Genomic DNA, 5934 nt, shown 5'->3' on the forward strand with positions numbered 1-5934 from the left:
CCTCCGATGTGAAGCCCGGAATGCTGCTCGACGGTGGGAAGACATCTGCCAGTTCGCCCCTTACCCATCTCTGGTTCGACGATGAGCTTCCCTACTAACCCGAGCATGGTCATCGCTCGCACCTTCCAAAACCTCCAGGGGCGCAGGCACTTTTCGTTTACTTACCATAAGGCGGATCTCCTCAAGCCTTAAGCAACTAGCGCAGGCTCTCGGCAGCACTTTGAAAATTTTTCAGCCGAAATCTCGAACGTCTGGTAATCCCAAGGGGGGACTTTGAAATTTTTTCTGCACTCATGGTCATCCGACAGAGGGACTTTGAAAATTTTCCTGCACTCATGGTCATCCTACGAGGACACTTTGAAAATAAACACGACACTCTGGTCATCCTGTGGAGAGAGGACAAGAGGGTGGATCACGGTGGGACTGCCGTGACCCTAAGCTACTATTGAGGCATCAACCTGGGATGAGCTGGGGTCTGACATCCCCCTGTTGCCATGGAGGTCTAAAGGATGACCATTAGTTGTGGTTCTCGCCCCGGGACTTGGGTCAGAGTACAGCCGAAGTGGAGCACTTGTGTCGGACTAGGGAGGCTGTGCCGTGCCCCCTGGAGGTCTAAAGGATGACCAGTAGTTGTGGTTCTCGCCCCGGGACTTGGGTCAGAGTATAGCCCAAGTGGAGCACTTGTGTCGGCCTAGGGAGGCTGTGCCGGGCCCCCTGGAGGTCTAAAGGATGACCATGAGGTCAAAAGGATGACCAGTAGTTGTGGTTCTCGCCCCGGGACTTGGGTCAGAGTATAGCCCAAGTGGAGCACTTGTGTCGGACTAGGGAGGCTGTGCCGTGCCCCCTGGAGGTCTAAAGGATGACCAGTAGTTGTGGTTCTCGCCCCGGGACTTGGGTCAGAGTATAGCCCAAGTGGAGCACTTGTGTCGGACTAGGGAGGCTGTGCCGTGCCCCCTGGAGGTCTAAAGGATGACCAGTAGTTGTGGTTCTCGCCCCGGGACTTGGGTCATAGTATAGCCCAAGTGGAGCACTTGGGTCGGACTAGGGAGGCTGTGTCGTGCCCCCTGGAGGTCTAAAGGATGACCAGTAGTTGTGGTTCTCGCCCCGGGACTTGGGTCAGAGAATAGCCCAAGTGGGACACTTGTGTCGGACTAGGGAGGCTCTGCCGTGCCCCCTGGAGGTCTAAAGGATGACCAGTAGTTGTGGTTCTCGCCCCGGGACTTGGGTCATAGTATAGCCCAAGTGGAGCACTTGGGTCGGACTAGGGAGGCTGTGTCGTGCCCCCTGGAGGTCTAAAGGATGACCAGTAGTTGTGGTTCTCGCCCCGGGACTTGGGTCAGAGAATAGCCCAAGTGGGACACTTGTGTCGGACTAGGGAGGCTCTGCCGTGCCCCCTGGAGGTCTAAAGGATGACCAGTAGTTGTGGTTCTCGCCCCGGGACTTGGGTCAGAGTATAGCCCAAGTGGAGCACTTGTGTCGGACTAGGGAGGCTGTGCCGTGCCCCCTGGAGGTCTAAAGGATGACCATTAGTTGTGGTTCTCGCCCCGGGACTTGGGTCAGAGTACAGCCCAAGTGGAGCACTTTGCGTCGGACTAGGGAGGCTGTGCCGGGCCCCCTGGAGGTCTAAAGGATGACCAGTAGTTGTGGTTCTCGCCCCGGGCCGTGGGTCTGAGTATGGCCCAAGTGGGACACTTGTGTCGGACTAGGGAGGCTCTGCCGTGCCCCCTTGAGGTCTAAAGGATGACCAGTAGTTGTGGTTCTCGCCCCGGGACTTGGGTCATAGTATAGCCCAAGTGGGACACTTGTGTCGGACTAGGGAGGCTCTGCCGTGCCCCCTTGAGGTCTAAAGGATGACCATGAGGTCAAAAGGATGACCAGTAGTTGTGGTTCTCGCCCCGGGACTTGGGTCAGAGTATGGCCCAAGTGGTGCACTTGTGTCGGTCTAGGGAGGCTGTGCCGGTCCCCCTGGAGGTCTAAAGGATGACCAGTAGTTGTGGTTCTCGCCCCGGGACTTGGGTCAGAGTATAGCCCAAGTGGAGCACTTGTGTCGGACTAGGGAGGCTGTGCCGGGCCCCCTGGAGGTCTAAAGGATGACCAGTAGTTGTGGTTCTCACCCCGGGTCGTGGGTCCGAGTCTGGCCCGAGTAGAGCACTTTGGTCGGCTACCGGGGGGTGTGCCGTGCCCCCTGGAGGTCTAAAGGATGACCAGTAGTTGTGGTTCTCGCCCCGGGACTTGGGTCAGAGTATAGCCCAAGTGGAGCACTTGTGTCGGCCTAGGGAGGCTGTGCCGGGCCCCCTGGAGATCTAAAGGATGACCATGAGGTCAAAAGGATGACCAGTAGTTGTGGTTCTCGCCCCGGGACTTGGGTCAGAGTATAGCCCAAGTGGAGCACTTGTGTCGGCCTAGGGAGGCTGTGCCGGGCCCCCTGGAGGTCTAAAGGATGACCAGTAGTTGTGGTTCTCGCACCGGGACTTGGGTCAGAGTACAGCCCAAGTGGAGCACTTGTGTCGGTCTAGGGAGGCTGTGCCGGGCCCCCTGGAGGTCTAAAGGATGACCATGAGGTCAAAAGGATGACCAGTAGTTGTGGTTCTCGCCCCGGGACTTGGGTCAGAGTATAGCCCAAGTGGAGCACTTGTGTCGGACTAGGGAGGCTGTGCCGTGCCCCCTGGAGGTCTAAAGGATGACCAGTAGTTGTGGTTCTCGCCCCGGGACTTGGGTCAGAGTATAGCCCAAGTGGAGCACTTGTGTCGGCCTAGGGAGGCTGTGCCGGGCCCCCTGGAGGTCTAAAGGATGACCATGAGGTCAAAAGGATGACCAGTAGTTGTGGTTCTCGCCCCGGGACTTGGGTCAGAGTATAGCCCAAGTGGAGCACTTGTGTCGGACTAGGGAGGCTGTGCCGTGCCCCCTGGAGGTCTAAAGGATGACCAGTAGTTGTGGTTCTCGCCCCGGGACTTGGGTCAGAGTATAGCCCAAGTGGAGCACTTGTGTCGGACTAGGGAGGCTGTGCCGTGCCCCCTGGAGGTCTAAAGGATGACCAGTAGTTGTGGTTCTCGCCCCGGGACTTGGGTCATAGTATAGCCCAAGTGGAGCACTTGGGTCGGACTAGGGAGGCTGTGTCGTGCCCCCTGGAGGTCTAAAGGATGACCAGTAGTTGTGGTTTCTCGCCCCGGGACTTGGGTCAGAGAATAGCCCAAGTGGGACACTTGTGTCGGACTAGGGAGGCTCTGCCGTGCCCCTGGAGGTCTAAAGGATGACCAGTAGTTGTGGTTCTCGCCCCGGGACTTGGGTCAGAGTATAGCCCAAGTGGAGCACTTGTGTCGGACTAGGGAGGCTGTGCCGTGCCCCCTGGAGGTCTAAAGGATGACCATTAGTTGTGGTTCTCGCCCCGGGACTTGGGTCAGAGTACAGCCCAAGTGGAGCACTTGCGTCGGACTAGGGAGGCTGTGCCGGGCCCCTGGAGGTCTAAAGGATGACCAGTAGTTGTGGTTCTCGCCCCGGGCCGTGGGTCTGAGTATGGCCCAAGTGGGACACTTGTGTCGGACTAGGGAGGCTCTGCCGTGCCCCCTTGAGGTCTAAAGGATGACCAGTAGTTGTGGTTCTCGCCCCGGGACTTGGGTCATAGTATAGCCCAAGTGGGACACTTGTGTCGACTAGGGAGGCTCTGCCGTGCCCCCTTGAGGTCTAAAGGATGACCATGAGGTCAAAAGGATGACCAGTAGTTGTGGTTCTCGCCCCGGGACTTGGGTCTGAGTATGGCCCAAGTGGTGCACTTGTGTCGGTCTAGGGAGGCTGTGCCGGTCCCCCTGGAGGTCTAAAGGATGACCAGTAGTTGTGGTTCTCGCCCCGGGACTTGGGTCAGAGTATAGCCCAAGTGGAGCACTTGTGTCGGACTAGGGAGGCTGTGCCGGGCCCCCTGGAGGTCTAAAGGATGACCAGTAGTTGTGGTTCTCACCCCGGGTCGTGGGTCCGAGTCTGGCCCGAGTAGAGCACTTTGGTCGGCTACCGGGGGGTGTGCCGTGCCCCCTGGAGGTCTAAAGGATGACCAGTAGTTGTGGTTCTCGCCCCGGGACTTGGGTCAGAGTATAGCCCAAGTGGAGCACTTGTGTCGGCCTAGGGAGGCTGTGCCGGGCCCCCTGGAGATCTAAAGGATGACCATGAGGTCAAAAGGATGACCAGTAGTTGTGGTTCTCGCCCGGGACTTGGGTCAGAGTATAGCCCAAGTGGAGCACTTGTGTCGGCCTAGGGAGGCTGTGCCGGGGCCCCCTGGAGGTCTAAAGGATGACCAGTAGTTGTGGTTCTCGCACCGGGACTTGGGTCAGAGTACAGCCCAAGTGGAGCACTTGTGTCGGTCTAGGGAGGCTGTGCCGGGCCCCCTGGAGGTCTAAAGGATGACCATGAGGTCAAAAGGATGACCAGTAGTTGTGGTTCTCGCCCCGGGACTTGGGTCAGAGTATAGCCCAAGTGGAGCACTTGTGTCGGACTAGGGAGGCTGTGCCGTGCCCCCTGGAGGTCTAAAGGATGACCAGTAGTTGTGGTTCTCGCCCCGGGACTTGGGTCAGAGTATAGCCCAAGTGGAGCACTTGTGTCGCCTAGGGAGGCTGTGCCGGGCCCCCTGGAGGTCTAAAGGATGACCATGAGGTCAAAAGGATGACCAGTAGTTGTGGTTCTCGCCCCGGGACTTGGGTCAGAGTATAGCCCAAGTGGAGCACTTGTGTCGGACTAGGGAGGCTGTGCCGTGCCCCCTGGAGGTCTAAAGGATGACCAGTAGTTGTGGTTCTCGCCCCGGGACTTGGGTCAGAGTATAGCCCAAGTGGAGCACTTGTGTCGGACTAGGGAGGCTGTGCCGTGCCCCCTGGAGGTCTAAAGGATGACCAGTAGTTGTGGTTCTCGCCCCGGGACTTGGGTCATAGTATAGCCCAAGTGGAGCACTTGGGTCGGACTAGGGAGGCTGTGTCGTGCCCCCTGGAGGTCTAAAGGATGACCAGTAGTTGTGGTTCTCGCCCCGGGACTTGGGTCAGAGAATAGCCCAAGTGGGACACTTGTGTCGGACTAGGGAGGCTCTGCCGTGCCCCCTGGAGGTCTAAAGGATGACCAGTAGTTGTGGTTCTCGCCCCGGGACTTGGGTCAGAGTATAGCCCAAGTGGAGCACTTGTGTCGGACTAGGGAGGCTGTGCCGTGCCCCCTGGAGGTCTAAAGGATGACCATTAGTTGTGGTTCTCGCCCCGGGACTTGGGTCAGAGTACAGCCCAAGTGGAGCACTTGCGTCGGACTAGGGAGGCTGTGCCGGGCCCCCTGGAGGTCTAAAGGATGACCAGTAGTTGTGGTTCTCGCCCCGGGCCGTGGGTCTGAGTATGGCCCAAGTGGGACACTTGTGTCGGACTAGGGAGGCTCTGCCGTGCCCCCTTGAGGTCTAAAGGATGACCAGTAGTTGTGGTTCTCGCCCCGGGACTTGGGTCATAGTATAGCCCAAGTGGGACACTTGTGTCGGACTAGGGAGGCTCTGCCGTGCCCCCTTGAGGTCTAAAGGATGACCATGAGGTCAAAAGGATGACCAGTAGTTGTGGTTCTCGCCCCGGGACTTGGGTCAGAGTATGGCCCAAGTGGTGCACTTGTGTCGGTCTAGGGAGGCTGTGCCGGTCCCCCTGGAGGTCTAAAGGATGACCAGTAGTTGTGGTTCTCGCCCCGGGACTTGGGTCAGAGTATAGCCCAAGTGGAGCACTTGTGTCGGACTAGGGAGGCTGTGCCGGGCCCCCTGGAGGTCTAAAGGATGACCAGTAGTTGTGGTTCTCACCCCGGGTCGTGGGTCCGAGTCTGGCCCGAGTAGAGCACTTTGGTCGGCTACCGGGGGGTGTGCCGTGCCCCCTGGAGGTCTAAAGGATGACCAGTAGTTGTGGTTCTCGCCCCGGGACTTGGGTCAGAGTATAGCCCAAGTGG

Source organism: Nothobranchius furzeri, unplaced genomic scaffold (genome assembly GCF_043380555.1).
Source record: "Nothobranchius furzeri strain GRZ-AD unplaced genomic scaffold, NfurGRZ-RIMD1 Scf236, whole genome shotgun sequence".
NCBI lineage: Eukaryota > Metazoa > Chordata > Actinopteri > Cyprinodontiformes > Nothobranchiidae > Nothobranchius > Nothobranchius furzeri.